General features: G+C 38.3%; 1 protein-coding gene and 1 pseudogene across 10 annotated transcripts in view; one reads left to right on the top strand and one right to left on the bottom strand.

The window, feature by feature from the left end:
- The window catches only part of TANC1 (tetratricopeptide repeat, ankyrin repeat and coiled-coil containing 1), a 250,240-nt gene that overhangs the window by 180,864 nt on the left and 46,835 nt on the right, over positions 1–22,541 (bottom strand). Inside the window, exon 3 of one of the 10 annotated variants that reach the window (XM_037848509.1) lies at positions 13,028–13,158. The exons of the other annotated variants lie outside the window; for them this stretch is intronic. The gene's annotated coding sequence lies outside the window, so the exon portion shown is untranslated. The remainder of the gene's footprint in view (positions 1–13,027; positions 13,159–22,541) is intronic. 10 annotated transcript variants of the gene reach the window in all.
- On the top strand, positions 11,931–13,907 carry LOC119543728 (annotated as a pseudogene).

The following is a 22,541-nucleotide window of genomic DNA, read 5'->3' as shown; positions in this document are numbered from 1 at the left end:
CAGCTGCAGACACTGCACCCCACCACAGGTCCCCCACCCTAGACGGGAAGTTCCCGGCCCAATGCCTTGCGAGAAGCCAACAAACCAGGCCTTACTAGGAAATGACTCAGGCCACAAAAAGCTGAGGGTCCTCTGGCTACAGCCCAAGTTAAGTCATGAGATCTGGAACTTACCCCACCAAAAATGTCAAAACAAAAAACCCAAGAACAAAATACCAACCATAAAAACAAAACAAAAAGGAAACAGGATAGATTTTTTCACTGAGAATTCAATGCCCTCATGTCAATTTTTGGTACTCTCAAGCCACCACATCTTTATCACTACTTCTCAGGTGAAAACTAAGGAAAATCCAGGAATTGGTTGCAACTGTGTCTTCCCTCATGGCTGGAGAATCAAAGAGGGCTTCTTACAAACCACTTCACAGCTAACACCCATGGTTATTATATTATAAACATGAAAATAACTAAATGATTCTGCTCTCATAGGAAAACAATTCAACTTATAAACCCCCATTAACAAAGCTAAATTTAAATGCGAATTTGTATCAAAATCCTTTAAAAATCAGACAACATGAAAAACTCTGGCTCAAATGTCTCACACTTCAGAATAACATGAAAACCAGCAGCCTTCATTTCCTGGTCAAAGTTTATTTTTGCAATACCTTTCATTTTCTACAGCACTCGAGCATGTTCTGCTTTCTATCATTTTGTAAAAAGACTATTTTTCCCACTTGGCTTTATATCTTTGCTTTTTGATCTTGTTAACATTTCAAAAAAATCCAACCTTGCAATTTTTTCAACGCTGAGAAGGAATAATAAACAGTCATTGAAAAACCAAAAGCAGGGTCAATACTTCCTGAGGGACACAGCTGCTGTGAGTGACCAGTGAATAAGGTTTTTTGGGAAAATGTCCACTTCTCTCCAAAAATATTCTAAGTTATTGAAGACAAGGTCAAAAATATAGTAAAGCATTAGTAAAGGAAGAAGTATTAACTACCTATGTGGAAGCATAGGAAATACATGAACTAAGTAGATGCTCGCTCTCAAGAGAGGCTGCCAAACTTCTTACTCTAGACATCTCCTGAGACCCCGCTTGGTTTGTCAGGCATCACATGAAGAACTGCCTACGCTCCTTATTATGACCTTTAAAAAAAAAAAGAAGAAAAAGGCAGGAATTCAGATTACTCTGACCTCAAAGCTCCAGTCCATTCTACTGCACCATATTGTCCAAATGCAAAAGAAGTATAAACAATACAGATTAGCATATAATTAAGGGATAGAGTGTACAATAGCAGGAATGGAGAGGGGATTGGAAACCCAAGAAAGCTGAAGTAGTCAAGGAAACTATCATAAAGGAGGGCAACTGAGGCCAAACCCTGAAGGAGCAGGCTCAGCCTGGGGGCACTGGAACAAATCTGGCCTCTGGCTAAAGCCAAGGAGGCATGCTGGGGAACAGCTTTTAAAAGTTGCACGGGTAATATTCCATAGAACGAACCACACATTTCCAATTCATGAACTAAACATTGCAAGCTAAAAACTGAAGCAAAACCAAAAGAACTGGTCAGAGTACCCTAAGCCATATGTCAGAGAACTCATAGCCGGAGGGATAAGAGTGTTCTCTAAATCCCAGAAAAGGCTTTGCTATATGGAAATAAGCAATCTAAAAAGTTTTAAGGCAGAGTCCTCCATTGGAGCCAGTCTGAATTAAAACTATCAGAAATAAGATCAAATAAATTACATAACATTTCTAAAGAAAAGAATAAAAATTTGGTATTAAAGTCCTGTTTATCCAACGTCCTTGAAAAATTAGGTATACTAAATGAATTCATCTTTTAGCTAGTAAAACTATTCCCTTTTAGTATAAAACTGTTAATGGGGGAAATCTGTATATGGGCTATATTCTTATTTTCTTGTCTGATAACAGGAGGAAGGTAGGGGAAGGAAGGGTACTTATCAGAGACGCATACTGAAGCACTTAGAAGTGAAATTACATAATGTCTGGGATTTGCTTTAAAACGCTCCAATCACTAAAAACAATGTGGGATAGTGAGGCAAGATTGACAATATGTTGACATTTGTGAGCTGGTTGATGGGTACATGGAGGTCCATTATAAGCCTCACTACTTGAATGTTTTTAACAATTTCTATAATGATTTCCCTAGGCTACTCATTTGGAGTAAAATTTATTCTCAAGTTTCCTACCCAGATTCTAGCCAGTCTATTGGCATACACAGACCTCTCTATACCTGGAATGTCTTTCTGCTCCCACCTGAATAACTCCAACTCCCGTTCATTCCCCAAGACCCCACCTTCCTTTTACTCCAAAGCAAAAGCCTCAATTTACTATATGCTCCTACTACATCCTATGCCTCTCTACCATGTACCCCTTCCTTATTACACTGTCTTGGATTTGTATATGAAAATGTCTACCCCCTAGACTAAGTGAGAATAGGATCCTAATTTGTCTACTATCATATACCCAGTGCCTGATAAATACTTGGGAATTTAATAAGACCTACCCTTGTTCTTGTGCTGCCAAGGGATATTATGGAGGTCTGGCTGGCTGCAAAGCCTGTGTTCTTCCCAAACTAACACCCTTACAGTGAAGCATGCCGGCCTCTACTTCTAATTTCCAGCTTGTCATTTCTTGTAGCAAGAATGCCTGAACATACATCCTTAATTCAAATGACCCCCAGATGAAAGAAGAGAGGCTCCAGGGATGCAGCTAAGAGAAAGATGTATGCAACTCAGTGCATGTACCACATATGCATTATCTACTCTGGACTGCCCGGAAGGCTTTCCTGCTGAATTCCAAAGTTTCCACTGTGTACAGATAACAAGATTGCCAAGTGATATATAATTAATTGTACATCTGTGACATCCATCTCCACCCTGGTAAGAAAGACTGGTAAGAGAAACAGCTGAGAAAGGGACGCATTCTGGCCATGCCCCTGAGAGGCAGTAACCCCTCCCGGGAGTCAAGACACATTCCCTCCAGCAGCCTTCAAGTCTTCAATGATAAAAGTAGCAATATCAATACTTTAAAAAAGTTGTTGTGAGCAAGTAAAATAATGTGGTGGTTCTGAAACCTATTTTTAAGTAGAACTTTTTTATTTACATTTTTGAAATGACTAAGAATCCTCCTTGGGTATGTGGAAGGCATATTAAATTTGAAAAAAAAATTATCTGAAGTTCAGTGATTCCTTCTGATTTGATTTCAGTTATATTCTATTAAATTTAAGTAAAATTAAAATTACTATTTTATTGTAAACGTTCGTAGACAGTCTCTGAATGACGCAATTTCTTTTTTTGTATTTTTAAAAATTTCTACTGTAAACAGATTACATTTGACATCGGGAAAATGCCTTTTGAAAAGCAAAGTCTCAGGAGACTTCCAGGAAGACGGGAAAGTAGGGAGATCCAGGACTCAGTCCCTCCACCAAAACAACTATTAAACAGGCAGGAACTGTCTGAAACAACTATATTGAAACTACAGAGGCCAGAAGAACCCTGTAGAGCACCCAGGGAAGAGTGGGAAGAGGAGGCTGATAAATTAAAATAAAGTTGTTCTCCCCGAGCTGCAGCCAGCGACGGCCAACCCCCCTCTCACGGCAGTCCTCCACAGGAGCCAGTCCCTGGCTAGCTGCTGCTGACAGCAAGGGGCATAAAATCATCTTCCCCAGGACAGGGGTGTACATGGCCCATCACTGACCACAGCTTTTGATTAGCAAATTCAGATCACCACTCTGAGGGCAGCTATTATTTCAACCCACACCGGACAAAGGCTACAGCAGCCTTGTTTCGACCCTCCAGGGAGATGGGTAGTGTCAGTGGAGATTTAAAGACAGAGCGCCTACTCAGGGATGTGGGGGAAACTTAGCTGAAGGGCTACATTTGCTGGGCAGACCAGGAAAGCTCAGTATGGGGGCACCTTCAGGGAATTTTTTGGTGCCCTTCCTGGGTCCCTCCACAGGGCAATCTGGAGTCAATCTGTGCCCCTTCATGGGCACCTGGCCCTGTTTTGGCTGAGAAAGACTGAATTGGGAAAGGCCTCCCCAGGTGATCCTCCTGTCAGAATGTGCCCTCCAGGCAAAGCAGCAAGAGACAACAAAAGGAATGTAAACTACAGAGGTGGACAGTGTGGGACTAAGGCTTACCAGCTTCAGATACCAGGGAGACATAGGTTTGTTCCCTGAGAAACAGAGGAGATAACCACAGTCCTGTAAACAGGGAAACTCCAAAACAACTAACAAGCAAAAGCCCAGGGCAAGACAGAGGCCCAGTAAGACAGGGAAACCCTGCACACTGCATTTGCCTTGGGCAGACCTTCCTGATAACTGGCTGAAGCTCAAGAAAATCTCTATCTTATCACCAGCTGTTTACAAAACAAGGAAACAGACATTCCAGGGAGTAAATCTCAGAATTAACATTTTAAAATATTAAAATGTACAGTGTGCAACAAGAGTACAAGGCAAAAAAGAAACAAAGGAAAGGGATAAAAATACAGAAAACATCCACAAAGAAGAAGAGAATGTGGAGATACCAAACAAAGCTTTAAAAAAAGATCTTACTTTACAAGGCAAAAAAGGAAACAAAGGAAAGGGATAAAAATACAGAAAATATCCACAAAGAAGAAGAGCATGTGGAGATACCAAACAAAGCTTTAAAAATAGATCTTAAAAACACTTAAGGAGATGAAGGAAAGTACAAAGAAGGAACTACAGGCTATCAGGTAAACAATGATTGAACAATATAAGAGACAAGTAAAGAGACAGAAAGTTTTAAAAGGAACAAAACAGAAATACTAGAGTTAAAGACCACAATAACTGAAATGAAAAACACCCAAGAGGGTTTAAAGAGCAGAATGGAGTAGGCAGAAGAAAGAATCAACAAATGTGAAGACAAGACACTTGAAATGAGTAAGTCTGATGAGCAGAAAGAAAAAAGAAAATATTAAAAGTAAAAATAGCCCTAGACAGCTATGACAAAAGACGTGAACATCAACCAAAAGATGTGAATATGCACATCCAACAAGCTCAGAGAACACAAAACAGAATAAACATGAAGAAAAAAACACCCCGTCATGTATTGATTATACTGTCTAACGCAAAGGACAAGGAGAGAGTTCTGAAAGTTAAAAGAGAAAAGTAACGTGTTACATACAAAGGAATCCCGATTACACTGAGTGTCAATTTCTGACCAGAAACCATAGAGGCAAGAAGGCAATGGGCTGAAATACATAAAGTGCTGAAGGAAAACAACTGCCAACCAAGAATTTTATATCCACTGAGACTCTCTTTCAAAAATAAGGGAGATGGAAAGAGAGATTTAAGACATTCCCAGATAAACCAAAGCTGGGGGAGTACATCACTACTAGACCTGCCCTACAAGCAATGCTAAAAGGAGTTCTTCAGACTGAAATGAAAGGACACTAAGACAGTGGCTCAAAGCAGCATAAAGAAATGAAGACCTCTGGTAAAGGTAACCATTTGGATAATTATAAATTCCAGCATTACTGTATTGCATTGTTTAGTATGTGACTCCACTTCTAACTTCTTACAGATGCTAAAATGCAAATGCATAAAAAATAATGCTACATTAAGAATTTGGAACACAATGTACAAAGATAGAAGTTGTAACCAGTAGGAAAAATGGTGGGGGGATATGTTATACAGGAAAAGTATATGTGCATGCTATTAAAGTTAAGTTGGTATAACACCACATATAATTGTTAAACATTTAGGATGTTAAATTTTAATCATATGGTAACCACATGGAAAACAGATGAAAAATATATCCACGTAGAAATGAGAAAGCATTCAATACGGTACTAGAAAGCAAATAAATACAAAAGTAGGCTTTAATGGAAGTAAGGAACAAAAAAAGGTATAAGACTTACTCAGGCTAAATAGCAAAATGGCAGAAGAAAGACCTGTATCATCAGCAGTGATTTAAATGTAAATGGATTAAACTCTCCAGTCAAAAGGCAGAGACTGGCAGAATGGATAAAAAAACATGACCCAGCTATATGCTATCTTCAAGAGTCTCACCTGAAAGTCAAAGATACAAGTAAGTTGATGGTGAAAGGATGAAAAAATATATACCATGCAAGTAGTAACCAAAGAAAAGCTGGAGTTGGAGTGGCTATAGTAAATATCAGATAAAACAGACTTTAAGTCCAAAAGTTACAAGGGACAAAGATGGTCATTACATACTGATAATGGGGAAAATTCAACAGGAAGATGCAACAATTGTAAATGTAATTTATTATATTTATAACAGCAAAGTCCCAACATATATGACACAAATGCTGACAGATCTGAAGGGAAAAACTGACAGTTCTACATTAATAGTAGGACACCTTAACACACCACTCTCAATAATGGATATAACATCTAGACAGAAGATTAATAAGGAAGAGTACAGGACTTGAATGATACACTAAAACAGCTAGATCTAAGACACATGTATATACATAGAGAACACCGCACCCAACAAAAACAATAAATATTCTTCTCAAGTACAGATGGATCATTCTCCAGGACAGACCATATGTTGGGTCACAAAACAAGTCTCAAAAAATTTTAAAAAAATAGTGAAATCATACAATGTATATTCTCTGACCACAATGGAATGAAGCTAGAAATCAATAACAGAGGGAGAAAGGGAAAATTTGCAAACATATGGAAATTAAACAACATACTCTTTACCAATGGGATAAAAAGGAAATCAGAAGGGGAATTAGGAAATATCTCGAGGAGAATGAAAATGACAAATACAACATCCCAAAACTTACTCAATGCAGCAAAGGCACTGCTGAGGAGGAAATCTATAGTTCTAAATGCTCACATTAAAAAAGAAGAAAGATTCCAAATCAGACACCTAACCTCAAAACTGGAAGACCTAAAAAAAAAAAAAAAAAAAAAAAAAAACAAAAAAAAATCAAACTAAACTTAAAGTAAGCAGAAGAAAGGAAATAAAGATTAGAGCAGAGAGAAATGAAATAGAAGCAAAAAATAAACAAAAAAACAATGGAATCAACAAAACCCAAAGACAGTTCTTTGAAAAGATCAACAAAATCAACAAACCTTTAGCTAGAATGACAAAGAAAAAAGAGAGAAATGAAAAACCAGAAATGAAACAGGAACATTACTACCAACCCCACTGAAATAAAAAGGACTATAAGTGGATACTATGAACAAATGTATGCCAGTAAATTAGATAACTTAGAGAAAACAGACAAATTCTAAGAAACACACAAACTACCTATATTGGCTCAAGAAGAAACAGAACACAACAAACCAATTACCAGTAAAGAGATTGAATCAGTAATCAAAAATCACCCAACAAAGAAAAGCCCAGCACCAGATGGTTTCACAGAGGAATTCTGTCAAACATTCCAGGCAGATTTAACTCCAATTCTACTCAAAGGCTTCCAAAAAATTGAAGAGCTGGGAACACGCCCTAACTCATTGTAGGAGGCTAACATCACCCTCAACCAAAGCTGGATAAAGGATACCACAAGAAAAAAAATGTAGATGTCTAATGCAGATAGATGCAAAAATTCTCAACAAAATACTTGTAAATTGAATCCAAGAGCACATTAAAAGAATTATATGCCATGATCAACTGATGGAAGTTCTTGCCAGAGCAATTAGGCAAGAAAAATAAATAAAAAGTAAATGTGAGACTTTCCGTATTTGCAGATGATATGATCCTCTAAACAAACAATCCTGAAAAATCCACAACAAAGCTCCTAGAGCTAATAAATGAATTCAGCAAAGTGGTGGGGTACAAGATCAGTACCCAAAAATCAGTAGTGTTTCTATACACAAGGAAAGAACAGTTGAAACAAGAAATTTTTAAAAAATCTATTCACAATAGCAACTATAAGAATCAAACACCTGGGAATCAATTTAACCAACGATGTAAAGGACTAGTACAAAGAAAAATACAAAACATTGCTAAAAGATATTAAAGAAGACCTAAATAAATGGAAAGATATTCCTTATTCATGGATTGGAAGGCTAAATATCATTAAGATGGCAATACTTCCCAAAGCAATTTATACATTCAATGCAATCCTAATCAAAATTCCAATAACCTTCTCTGTAGAAATGGAAAAGCCAATCATCAAATTTATATGGTAGGATAAGGGGCTCCAAATAGCTAAAAGGCCATCTTGAAAAAGAAAAATGAAGTTGGAGGACTCACACTTCCAATCTTAAAACTTATTACAAAGCCACAGAAACCAATACAGCATGGTACTGGTACAAGGTATTACACTGGCTGAAAAACAGACATATAGACCAGTGGAATAGAATTGAGGGCTCAGAAATCAACCCTCAAATTTATGGTCAACAGATTTTTGATAAGGTGAAAAGGACTACTCAATTGGAAAAGAACAGTCTCTTCGACTAATGGTGCTGGGAAAACTGGAACTCCATTTGCAAAAAACAGAGGACCCCTACACTTCACACCATGCAGGAGAATCTACTCAAATGGATCAAGACCTAAATATAAGAGCTGGAACTATCAAACTCCTAGAAGAAAACATAGGGACGCCATCTTCAGGACCTTTTGTTAGGCAATGGTTTCTTAAGATGTTACACCCAAAACAGAAGCAACAAAGAAAAAATAGATAAATGGGACCTCATTAAAATAAAAAACTTTGGGGCAGAGCCCAGCAGCTGAGGGTGGAGTGGCACCCCTTCTCGCAGTCCCCACCACCCTGCTCCTCCCTATCCACAGAGCACCTGAGCCCTCCGAGCTCTGGGTGGTGCCATGGAGACAGAGCTGCTGGGGTCCTGCCATTGGAGCATCCTGGGCATCTGTGCACTCTCAAGCTGTGGCAGATCTCAGCTCTGCTGGCAGTATGAGGCACACGGGCCTCAGCCTCCAGAGTTTACCACTGGAGCTGGCAGGATTTATGCACTTTCATTAGTGCAGCTAGTTAAGTTTGCTCAACCTCAGTATCTGTGGAAGACAAGGGGCTCAAGGAGCTGTGAGTGCTCTGAGTTGAAACCTTTCTTTGTACACCTTTGAAACAAGAATAGTAACAATTTTAGTGACCCCCAATGATCTCATAATTCTTAAAAGTTTTGTGATCATGCTGGCTTTAAATGTACGAGTAACAGCTACAATACTTCACTACGAAGAAGACCACTGTCAACACTGAAAGATGGACATATTATTCCTACTCACAAAGTAGATTCTGAATAACTGAAACAAAGGGGAAGAAAAGCTCATTGCTATATTAAGGTCTTTTATAAACTCAGTCAATTATTTCAGAAACTTTGAAGCCAAACGTTTCTCAGACTTGAAAGAACCACTCAAACACTTGTTTATAAAAGCCGATGTTCTCCATCTTCCCTCCCTTTTCCCCATTTCATTAAGTTGTTGTGGGGTTCAGTTTTGAGAAGGCTGGTGACCAATGGAGGTAGTCAAAGAAGCCCATTGGAAGAAGACAACTTTGACCCCTACTCATGAAGTCATGATTAAGTTCTCTTCAAAGAGCTAACTTTCTCCACAACACAATTGGACATGAAAGTAACTGGATTTTGTTCAAAGTCAGAAGTGGAACTGTAATCAATTGCTAGGATTCACTTTCTGGGATTACTGAATTGTAACACAGATAAAACAGGCTGGCCTTATTGTACATCATAATACAGTGTATCTCCTTAGGCTACAGCAAGGACCCCAAGGCAAACATAAACATAACTGGCTTGAGTCCATATGCCACAAGAGTCCTTAACTTCATACTGTGCCTTTAAGTAATTCCTCAAAAAGGTACTGTTAACTGTCATCTATATTTATGATGACACAATGTCAACAAACTTTGATTCAAGCACAATGCTACCATTTTTTAAACGGGCCATACCTATGCAATTACCATCATTGGAATTTGGTAAATATTACAACTGACCTGGGCCAGGTTACGTATTTTGAAAATATATGCAGTAAAGGTTATTGCTAGATGCTGTCCAATCCTTATGAATTATACTCTTATTCTAAACATGAATTTAAGAGTATTGTACACTCTATTTTCCTGTTTTCCTCTAAAACTCTACAAATCCTAACATTTAAAAACTAATCTTTTTCTTACAATTGAATGACTTTATTCTGTTATATGCAATGAATAATCTTTATTATTAAAAAAATCAAAAGCTTTTGTTTCTTAAAGGACTTTATAATGAAAGTAAAAAGACAACCTACACAATGGGAGAAAATATTTGGAAACCACATATCCGATAAAGGCTTAATATCTGGAATGTATAAAGAAATACTTCAACTTAACACCGAAAAGACAAACAACACAATTAAAAAATCACAAAGACTTGAGTAGACATCTCCAAAGAAAATATACAAATGGCCAGAAAACACGTGAAAAGATGTTCAACATCATCAGCCATCATGGAAATGCAAATCAAAACCACAATGAGATACCATTTCACACCCATTAGTATGGCTGCTATTAAAAAAAAAAAAAAGAAAGAAAAAGAAGTGTTGGAGAGAATGAGGAGAAACAGTAACACTCACTCATTGCTGGTGGTAATGTAAAATGGTGCAGCCACTGTTGAAGACAGTTTGGTGGTTTCTCAGAAAGCTAAATATAAAACTACCATATGACCCAGCAATGCCACTATTACGTATATACACAAAAGAATTGAAAGCAGAGGCTTGAACAGATATTTGGATACCAATTCATAGCAGCATTATTCACAATTGTCAAAAGATGTAAGCAACCCAAGTGTCTGTCAACTGATGAATGTGTAAACAAAACATGGTATAAATGTACAATGGAATATTATTCAGGCCATAAAAAGGAATGAAGTCCTGATACATGTGGCAACATGTATGAACCTTGAAGACGTCATGTTGAGTGAAATAAGCCCACCACAAAAGGACAATATTATATGATCTCACTGCTTTCAAACAATTAGAATCAGCAAACTCAGGGTCAGAATCTAGAATATAGGTTACCAGGGAATGAGGTGGGAATAGGGAATAGGAAGTTAAGGGTCCCCATAACGTCAACACCCCTTTTCAACATGGAGAAATTAGAATGGTCATTGCCCAAATATCCCTGAGAAGTTAGGATTTAACAAATGATTACGACTACTGAATCATTACACGGATATTTCTTTTTAGTTTCTAGTATACTAGAACAGCCAGAAGGAAATATCTGAAATTGTGGAAATGTAACCCATACTATACTTTGAAATTTGCTCTATAACTTCCTGTTAAACTGTACTTTGAAATTTATCACCTTTCTATATATATTACATTTCATAAAAAAAAATGTTTTTAAAAAATGTACAGGGTTCCCTTGAGGACATTATGTTAAGTGATATAAGTCAGACACAAAAGGACAAATAATGTATGATCTCACTGAGATGAACTTCATTATAATATGTAAACTTGTAGACATTAAATATAGAATATAGGTTACTGGGATATAGAATGAGGCTAAGGAATGAGGAGTGGTTGCTTAATATGTGCAGAATGTTTAACCAGGTTGAACTTAAACTTTTGGAAATGGATAGAGATGACAGTATGTTACTGTGAGAATAATTAACAGTGCTGAATGGTGTGTGAATGTGATGGAAAGGGGAAGTTTAGAGACACGTATGTCACCAGCAGGAAAACTGAAGGTTAAAATATGAGAATGTATAACACAGTAAATCTTGTGGTAGACAATGCCTGTGATTAACCGAATATTAAAAAGTTCTTTCATGAACTAGAATAAATGTATGATACTATTACAAGGAATAAATAGTAGAGGGGTATATGAGAAAAAAAATGTACCTATTGCAAACTATGGACTATAGTTAACAGTAATATTTCAATTTTCTTTCATCAACAGTAACAAATGTACCACACCAATAATATGGGTCAATACTAGGAGGGATAGGGGCTGACAGACGCAAGATGGAAGACAGTACGGAACTAAAGCAAATGGTTATATGAGCTTAGAGTTTCTGAACTCCAAGTACTGTTGGGCTATGCTGGGAGAAACAAGCACGGACGCAAACACAAACTTCTCACAAAAGCCCTGCATTTGCTAAAGGCTGGTTGCAGTCCTGCTGTACAAATGAAAATTAAGGAACTCTATAGGCGGCAGTTCCCCCAGAAAATTATGACACCCGTGGACTTGTCCATCCCTAACGTATATTCAAGCCCTATGTCAGCAACTTTGTCTCCATCTACCATTCCACAACTCACTTATGATGGTCACCCTGCATCATCACTGTTACTCCCTGTTTCTCTTCTGGGACCTAAACATGAACTGGAACTCCCACATCTTACATCAGCCCTTCACCCAGCCCACCCGGATATAAAACTTCAAAAATTACCATTTTATGATTTACTGGATGAACTGATAAAACCCACCAGTCTAGCATCAGATAATAGTCAGCACTTTCGAGAAACCTGCTTTGCATTTGCTTTGACACCACAACAAGGGCAGCAAATCAGTAGTTCCAGGGATAGTTCTGGGACCAAATGTGATTTCACAGTACAGGTCCAGTTAAGGTTTTGTTTATCAGAAACCAGTTGTCCACAAGATCACTTCCCACCCAATCTTTGTGTGAAAGTGCATACAAAACCTTGCAGTCTTCCAGGTTATCTTCCACCTACTAAAAATGGTGTCGACCCAGCCGACCAACTAGTATCACCTCACTTGTCCGATTGTCCAAAACAGCACCAAAACACCACTGTTGTTTCTTGGACTGTTAGAAATTGGAAGAGACTATTCCATGGCAGTATATCTTGTAAAACAGTTGTCCTCAACAGTTCTTCAGGTTACGAGCAAAGGGAATAAGGACTCCGGATCATTCTAGAGCTTTCATTAAAGAGAAATTGACCACAGATACAGACAGTGAAATAGCTACAACCAGCTTAAGGGTTTCTCTACTGCGTCCACTTGGTAAAATGCGGCTGACAATTCCATGTCGGGCCCTTACATGCTCTCATCTGCAGTGTTTTGATGCAACTCTTTATATTCAGATGAATGAGAAAAGACTAACCTGGGTTTGTCCTGTCTGTGATAAGAAGACTCCATATGAACACCTTATTATTGATGGCTTGTTTATGGAAATCCTAAAGTACTGTACAGACTGTGATGAAATACAGTTGAAGGAAGATGGCTCTTGGGCACCTATGAGATCAAAGAAGGAAATTCAGGAAGTTTCTGCCTCTTACAATGGAGCTGATGGATGCTTGAGCTCCACATTGGAGCATCAGGTGGCTTCTCATCACCAGTCCTCAAATAAAAACAAGAAAGTCGAGGTGACTGACCTAACCATAGACAGCTCATCTGATGAAGAGGATGAAGAGCCATCTGCCAAGAGGACCTGTCTTCCCTATCTCCCACATCACCACTAAATAATAAAGGCATCTTAAGTCTTCCTCATCAAGCATCTCCAGTGTCCCACACCCCAAGCCTCCCTGCTGTAGACACGAGCTACATTAACACATCCCTCATCCAAGACTACGGGCATCCTTTCCATGATACCCATGCCTTATGATTTCCAAGGGTTAGATTTCTTTCCTTTCTTATCAGGAGACAATCAGCATTACAACACTTCCCTCCTTGACACCACCACAGCAGCCATTTCAGATGACCAAGGCCTCTTATGCTCATCTCGGTTTTTTCCATATACCTCCTCACAGATGTTTCTTGATCAGTTAAGTGCAGGAGGCAGTACTTCTCTGCCAACCACCAATGGGAGTAGCAGTGGCAGTAACAGCAGCCTCGTGTCCTCCAACAGCCTACGGGAGAGCCACAGTCACACCGTCCCCAACAGCAGTGGCACAGACACAGCATCCATCTTCGGCATCGTGCCAGACATTATCTCATTGGACCGAATCCCTCGCCCTGCTGCTCCCATCCCCACCCCAGAGTAAATGAACTTGGCAGAAAGAAGAGTACTTTGTGCTCTGTTTTACCTTATTCTGTTTAGAAAAGTACACAAGTGTGTGTTTTTTCATTTTTTTAGAGAAAAAAAATTAGAAGAATTGTACAGAGAACAAAAAAAATAATAGGAGGGATAGGGGTTATGGGAAGATTTGGGTTTTCTTTTTCCTTTTTGTTTATTTTCTGGAGTAATGAAAATGTTCTAAAAGTGATCACAGGGATGTATGCACAACTATGTGGTGATACTGTGAACGAGTGATTGTATACTTCAGATGGTTCATATGGTCTGAATATATCTCAATAAAATTGCGTTAAAAAATGTACAGAGTTCCTATTTGGAAGAATAGAAGTGTTTTGGTAATGGATGGTGGTGATGATAGCACAACACTGTAAATGCAATTAACAGCACTGAAATATATATATCTGAATAGGATTAAAAGGGGAAATGTTAGAGTATATATATGGTAACAGAATAAAATTAAAAAAAAAACAAAACAAAACATGGAACTACACTACCCAAACAGTGAACCCTAAGTTAAACCAAGGACTTTAATTAATAGTACAATTATTAAAATGTGCTCTCATAAATAAAAACAAATGTTCCACACCAATGCAAGGTGTTGGTGGTGGGGTGGTGTATGGGAATCCTGTATTTTATGCATGATTGTTCTGTAAACCCACAACTTCTCTAATAAAGGAAAACAGTAAAATAAAAAAAAGGAAAGAAAAGCCTCAATGATTTTCATTTGAATGAGTGAAGAGTGAGAACCCTGCCCTCTGCACCCCCCCATTCTAACCCTGCCCCCAGAAACAAGAATTTGAAAATCACTGATGTGTATCTAAGTGTATGGTAAAAGGACATGTATAAATGAATGTGATGATTACTATGTCATTCAGATGTAAATTACTTGTTTTAAGTTAAAAATTGTCCTTACACTCTCACTTATACTACTATCTGTAGGGTGATAAGATTACTCGGTTTAGGGTCCTGTGCTAATGAGGTAGACCTGTATCTCTTTTCTTGGCCACATGTAACTCCAAACTCCAGGGATCTCACAATAGATGATCTAAATTGACACCAGTACTAGTGAACCATTTCAAATACCCTGGTAATGCTGGGGTAGTTGAGAAGCTATTTTAGCACACAACACTTTAATTTTGTTTAAAAAACCCTGTGTGGTGGTTTGAAGCTTATGAACATGTTCTTAAATCTAATCCATTCCTGTGTGTAAACCCCTTATAAGTATGATATTTTGATGAGGCACCCTCAATTAAAGCATGACCCACATCTTTCAGGATGGGACTTCATCCTATTACTGGAGTCCTCTGTAGACGGAATGAATATAGAGAGAGCGAAAGCCACATGAGCAAGAAGCTGAAAGCAATGAAACCTGGAAGGGAAGGGAGAGACCAACAAACATGCCTTACCATGTGGCAGAAGAGCCAAGGATCACTGGCAGCTGGTCTTTGAGAAGAAAGCATCGCCTTGACAATGGCTTGATTTGGATATTTTCTCAGCCTCAAACTGTAAGCTAATAAATTCCCACTGTTTAACCCATTTCATGGTATCTGCTTTAAGCAACCTGGGAAACTAAAACACCCTGTTTTTTTTTCCACAGATGACAGAAAGATAAAAATGGAAGCCCTATGGTTATCTAGAAAAAGACTATTAGAGCAGAGGCCAGAAAAAAAAAGGGGGTTCTTATTACACCATTCCAAAAGGTATGTTTGGGGTTCTGACTACACTACTCAAAAGGTGTGCATGTCCAAAAGGGTTCTGGCTACACTATAAAACCAATTTATGAATTTGAACAATTCTCTTAAATGAGTCGACCCTGAGCAGCTTCATATGCAAAATCGGCAAATTAGATGATGTCTAATTCCTTCAGGTTCTAAAATTCAATCTAAATACACAAATTCTCAATCAATTGGCTCCAAATTAAAAGAAACAAGGCCTGTAAAACCATTAACACAGTGGCTAGCTAGCGCGTAGTAATCAGGTCATAAATGCTGGTGGTTGTTATTAAAATAAGGCAGTTCAGGTTTGTATATATGTTCTACACAAGCATACATTTGAATTTCTTTGTTGGGACTTTCTTAAAACAAACAAACAAAAAAACACTCTCAAGTTCTATTTTAATCAGTCCTGTTAAGTTAAAGAGGCCCAAAATCAAACAATATATTAGAAGTTCTACTATGAAAAGATATAACATCAACTGGGTTTTCTTTTGCTTTATTTTAAACCAGACTCTCAGTGAACCCTTGGCAGCACACAGGAAGAAATCATGAATGCTGTAAAGACTCATTCACTCAGCACACTTTTACTGAAAATTGCCACATGCAAGTTGCAACAGATAAAGCAAAGATCAGCAAGACCCTGCCCCCAGGTCCAAACCACGGCAAACGGCAGGTGTCCCAGGGGTACAAAGAGTTGAGAGGCCTAGATAAGTAAAAGGTTATGCTGATATCCCAGCACAGACGTCTGAAACTAACCACAGGTTTTGTTTTGTTTTTTTTCAACTGAATTAGGTTGCCAACACTTAGCAATCAGGAGGTTACACATAAATAAAGATTTCCAGCTTCTCTTGAAAATTAGGAAGCACTGGCAGTAATGAGGGCACATACCTGCTCTGCAACAATTAACAGCAGCTGAGCAGCAACTCCTTCCACCACTCCCTTAGAATTCACCCCAACACTGAGGCCATTTACCAGCTCGCTTCCTCTCCTCACTCAGGCTGTCATTTTCATTTCCCAGCCCATTTCAACCTTCGAATGAATACCCAGTAGCTCCAAGGAGCTTAGCTCTGGAACAGAGACTTCTGAGCTGGAATCCCAGTTCTACCAAATACTGGTCATCTATTTCAGGCAAGTAATTCCTCTCTCTGGTCCTCAGTTTCCCATCTGCAAAACTGGGGTATTAATAGTGCCTCCCTCATAGGGCTGGCATGAGGGTAAGTGTGTTTTTACTGTAAAAGCTTAGAGCTGTGCCTAATACCTAGTAACTGCTCTATAAATATTAAATGTTACTACCTCCTGGCCCCTGAAGGCATATAAGTTTCAAACTTTTGTCCTTACAGCTTTAATATTCTAGAGTTATCTACCAAATTATTTTACAATCAAAAATAAAATGGCATATGGTGAAAGCTGTGCAGACACAACTTAAGAATTACTAGAGCCTATGGAATTTGGTCTGCTGCTATTTGCTAGAATTAAATTAATGATCCTGATGACTCCAAATGTATTATGAGTTCATGTTCTCAAAAGCTGCACATTGCATATCCCATAATGGTTTGGGAAGAACAGAATTAGCTTTTTAACAGCCATGCAGCACAACATTGGGCTTTCACTCTGAATGCGTCATGGGAATGCATCTGTAGCAAATGCAGCACGAGGCCAGTGGCATCAACTTTTAATACCTGTTTACGGCAGTTAGCTGTTCTTCCTTCATTATAAAATGCTCCACACAGACTCCTCCTCGTTTTCTGTTTTCTCTCAACAAATATATAGATTGGAAGGCTTCCTGACAAACACTATGTAACTGGCTGCCTTTGAACTGTAGGATATTGGGCAACATTGAGAAGAGGTTTTGATCTCCATGCCTGTTTTATAATATTATTCACACATACACACATACACACACACACACGAACAGCCTGTCAAGCTATAAACTGACACACACATGACAATCTTCCAAGCAAGGTCTTATTTTTAAATTTCTACATGCTGCCGTTTTCTAAGGCTTCTGCACATGTCTTTCATTAAAAAATAAGTATGTAAAATATAATTGAATTTAAAACTACTTTGAAAACTGCAATAATCAGAGAAAAACAAACAAGATATATCCAGTATATATTTGCATTCTTCCAGCTGAGAACCACCACAAATATTTATTCCATAACATATACCAGGCCAGCCCCTGAGTATTCATGATCTTGAGTCAGACAGACTGCACCTAGCTCTCTCCAGGAAGAAACTTCACTACACTTGGGTATTGCTTAAATAAATGATTGCCTTTTGACACAAATGTTTGTTTGACCTAAGAAATCCCTTTAAATATTATTGAAAACTCAAAGTGATTCGGTATAGAGTACTGTTCTGAGTACCAATGCAAACTTGAGGTAGGAGAACTACCTAGCATCTTGAGTTATTTCTTATTTCCACCACTGCCTGATAGGTAAGAAACTGGTCTTCAAACACTAATCATTTTCCTGGTAGAGGAAAAAAAAAGTTTTCCAAAAAGACTAAAAAGGAAAAGATCATAGTCAAAGTACACAACTTATGTCTATTCAAAAAACAGTACATACACCAACTGACATGTATTTTTATACTCCAGGGATCAATCAGGGTGAAGATGAGTGTTTTTAAAATTCACTGAAAAAGAGCCTCAAGCAAAACTGTCTCCATCTACAATCCAGATCTACAAACCAGATTGGCAGGGTGGCAAAATGGCAAAATTTACAAAAAATTTACAAAACTTCAATCTGCAAACCAGAATAGAAGGAAACTCAAAGCAGTGGAGTAGCTGTTTCTTTGAGTAGAAAGTTTGGCCTTCCCTGTCCATGCTGCCTATAAACCAAACAGCAAACATTTAGCAGGCAGGGAAAGCTACTGAACCAGGAGACAAGGGACTGTGGCCCCAGGTCTGCTGCTTACCACCATAAGGCTTTGGTGAGTCCGCAGGTGTCTCTCCTATAAAGTGCAAATATCCTGCAAACCCACAAACTGCTATGCAGTACCAGCCAGTCAGCACTGTCTGGCTCAGTGAAGTTACAGAAGAAATCTAAAACTCTCTCTAGTCTCTCCTTCAAATATCTCACCACCAAACTGGCATGGGGAATGTACAATGCATTGCAAACTCACCACACTGCTGTAAGTCAGAGCCAAGTATGTATAAAACAAAATATTAAATTCTTTGCTTATCAGTCAACAAAAAAAGCAGAGTCCATTTTTAAGATAGAACTTTTTCCCAGGACACATGGCAAGGATTTTATAAATATTCTCATGTTCTGTGAAGTTTGGGTACATCAGGATGTGTTATAATTTGTGTTTCACCCCTTGGGACACAATTTTACTGCAGGAATAGGATGTCAATGTACTGCTTTGTCCACCAAGCAGAATACAATATGCCTTCAGTCTGTCAGCCTGTTTCATCCTCCCTAAATACATAATTGATTTTCAACATTTTATGCTCTACTTACTTGCCCCAACTAAAAGTAGATTGGGACAAGTTCATATTTCAAATGCTCCTTCCTTTAAAGCAGAAAAGGAGTGATCAGAACAATTAACGAATTGTCTTCAGTTGTTCTTGGCAGAGTCATTTGCTTACCTCCTTCTCCAGTTTCTGTGTGACTCACATATACATGCTTCACATGTCAGAAAAGATACAGAAGTTAAACAACCTGGCTAAAAAAACAGAGCCACATATACTATGAAAGAAACAACCAGAGAAGTTTTTCTTTTTTTAGAACATTGAAAGTGTAGCTATTACATTTCCCCATAGAAATAGAATTAGGATCAATGTCAAATAAAAATTAAGATCTTAAACTGCCTTTTAAAAAAAAGGTAGAGTTAGATATTTAGGCCATTTTATTTTTAACCGCAGCCTCCTAAATGACCTGAATATTCCAACAAATCTACTCTAAATGACAAGTTTTGTAATTCCCATGAATAATTTAGCTGGGCAAATTTGTTTTGCTTGTTGAATTAAAATGTTACATTAGTAACTGACAAGCTACTACCCAAAAAATTTTCAATCTATCTTCCATACCTATCAGGGAAAAAAATAAGTGTGTGAGGGGAAAAAACAACTTTGAAACTGGGTCTCCTGCATGGCAATCTTCAATACCCATAATGGAAAGTGGCAGTTTTTGTTTACATGAAATTTCCCAAAGAAACTTGAAAAGTACAAAGGTATTTTATGGTTCCAAAGACATGTGTTTGAATTCAGTTTCTGAAGCACACTGCTATTAGCACAGTCACTTAGAAAGACTCTCTCAGAATATCAAATAAATAAAACACAGCAGAACACCTGACTTTGGCTTCTTCTAAAATAAAGACGACAACGGCATCAGCCTCGGCAACAATAGCTTGGCTTTTTTTTTTTTACTCCAACTTCTACCAGATTCTAAAGTAGAAGAAAGCAACTAATCCAGAAAGATACTGGCCTTGGAGAAACAGAACAGCATTTATTACAGTTTATTATGGAAGTCTGCCTGGTTCCTGATTCCTTCTATGTGGAAAGCCCTCCTCCAGGTGAGGATCCTGGGCGTCACTCCTGGCCCCTCACTCATGCCTTTCTAAAAGCACAAGTGAAACTTGGGAACAGAAATGAGGGATGGGGGGTCCAGGTCATATCTCCCTCTTTGGTGCCAAGCTACCCTCTGGAAGCACAAGCTTAGGTCTCTTGAATGTTCTAGTTCTAGTTCTATAGGTTATATAGGAACAGGCCCTTATGGGGAAGCCTGGGAGGTCCAGCACTGCCTCTGAGCAGCAGGCAAGTCTAACTGTGGAATTCACTATCAAGAAGCTCACTGTTGACACATATTTAAGTCACATTCTCCAGCATTAGTTCTACCATTTTTTAAAAAGGTGAATTTGAATTTGATATGTCTTCTTTCTCCTATCAAAGCTGATTCTGAGCTCAGAATGACAGGGAAATCTCGGGTGTCATTTGACCACCCACCCCCCCCAACTCCATCAATCCAATAAATGAGTGTTTCTTCTTCCAGGGGTATGATTTGAGATCTTGCTATCTTTAAAAAGTTTTACTTCTAAGTAACCCATGAGACTTTTCATTCTAAATATACAACAAATCACTTGTTACTATTATGACAGTTTTCCATTGTATTCCAGCTCAACAACTTATCAGTGGCAGCTATTCAGCTTGTCTATGTTACTCACCCTCATTTGTAAAATGGGAATAACAATACCCATCCTCATGGGTAAGATTATATATAATCATATATAATGACATATGATTATAGAGTAAATGAAATGATGAGTAAAGTCATTATTGTACATAGAGCACCTAGAACATACATAGTAATTGTTGAATAAATTTCATCTACACTATGCTCATCTATTCAAAATGGACATGCTCATTTAGAATCAGAAGGGGCTTTAGGAGATTATTCCAACTAGTCTTTCATTCATTTTCAGATGAGGAAATTGAGACTCAATATGAAAAAGTGATCTGCCAAAGGTCACTCTCAGAGAAAAAATTTAAAAGCTCTTCATTCATTTCTACAAACACATAGTTCTGAATGTTGTTCCCTTCCCAAATCCTTGAAATAGGATTTGGCAGATCATAATCTGTGAACTAGAGTGTTAAATTTCTTTACTGCACAAATTATGGTGTGGAAGATGCACAGGATTTATGGGCAGCCTGCCCCCCTGGAGACTCCCACGGCTCTCAATCAAGGGTGAGGAAGGGCATGAATGCCTTCCCCTAATGAGTAATGTTTCTGGAATTAGCATAGCTTTTCCTTGATTCACTCTTTCAGTTAGCCCGCTTTTCTCAAGGATTCCCAAAACTCTAAATACTTATTTTACCAGTTTTGAATTAAACTCCTGTCACGTCTAAGGATTTGCCAACTATCTGGTTTCTCAAATTCCCCATCTAAGTCACAGATAAATCAACACATTATTTATGAAAGTGACTAAGCCCTTATAATGTAAAATTAAAGATAGGAAAACTATTAATGTTTCCTGAATGATATCATAATTAAAGTTTTCCAGTACTGAATATTGCCAGACTAGATATACCTCCATATCCCATCTTTAAAGGAATTTCCTAAGGGAATGGAAGGTATCCATCAAGAGCACTATTTGAGTTTGCTAAAGCTACCAGAATGCAATCTACCAGAAATGGGTTGGCTTTTAACAACGGGGATTTATTAAGCTATAAGCTACAATTCTAAGGCTGTGAAAATGTCCAAATGAAACATCAGCAAGAGGACACCTTCTCTGAAGAAAGGCTGCTGGCACCCGGGTTTCCTCTGTCAGATAGCAAGGCACATAGCTGGCATCTGCTGGTCTCCACTCCCAGGTTTCCTTACTTTCAGCTTCTGATTCCACTGACTTTCTCTCTGAGCATCTGTGGGTTCTCTCTTAGCATCTCTGGGGCGTTTCTCTCTACACTGTCTCCAAATGTCTCTTCCTTTTATTCTCTCATAAAGGACTCCAGTAAAGGATTAAGACCCACTTTGAATGGGCTGGGTCACATCTCAAGTGAAACAACCCAATCAAAAGGTCACATCAAGCATAGGTCTGCACCCACAAGAATGGATTAAAAGAACATGGCCTTTTCTGGTGTACAAATAGCTCCAAACCAGCACAAGTAAATATTTGCTATTTCCTCTGGTTCTCTAATATCTGGGCCACCAGTTCATCCTAATTCCAGAGGTTTTTTTCCTCTCTTGTGAAACACTTCTGCTGAAGATACTCCAATAGCACTTAGATTTTTGATTTGGGGATAATCAAGAAGATGCCATCTCTGTTGAAATGCTGTCAAATTCTACCTTCATTCAGTACTAAGTATGCAGTTTTAAGCACATTCAAATGAAAATGAAGCTTTGGGCAATCTGTCGTATATTTCTACAGCCTGCCTTTGGCTCTTCAATAAA

This window comes from Choloepus didactylus, chromosome 9, assembly GCF_015220235.1.
Source record: "Choloepus didactylus isolate mChoDid1 chromosome 9, mChoDid1.pri, whole genome shotgun sequence".
Classification (NCBI taxonomy): Eukaryota; Metazoa; Chordata; class Mammalia; order Pilosa; family Megalonychidae; genus Choloepus; species Choloepus didactylus.
The sequence above is the reverse complement of the archived record's forward strand: the minus strand, read 5'-3'. Positions and strand labels throughout refer to the sequence as shown.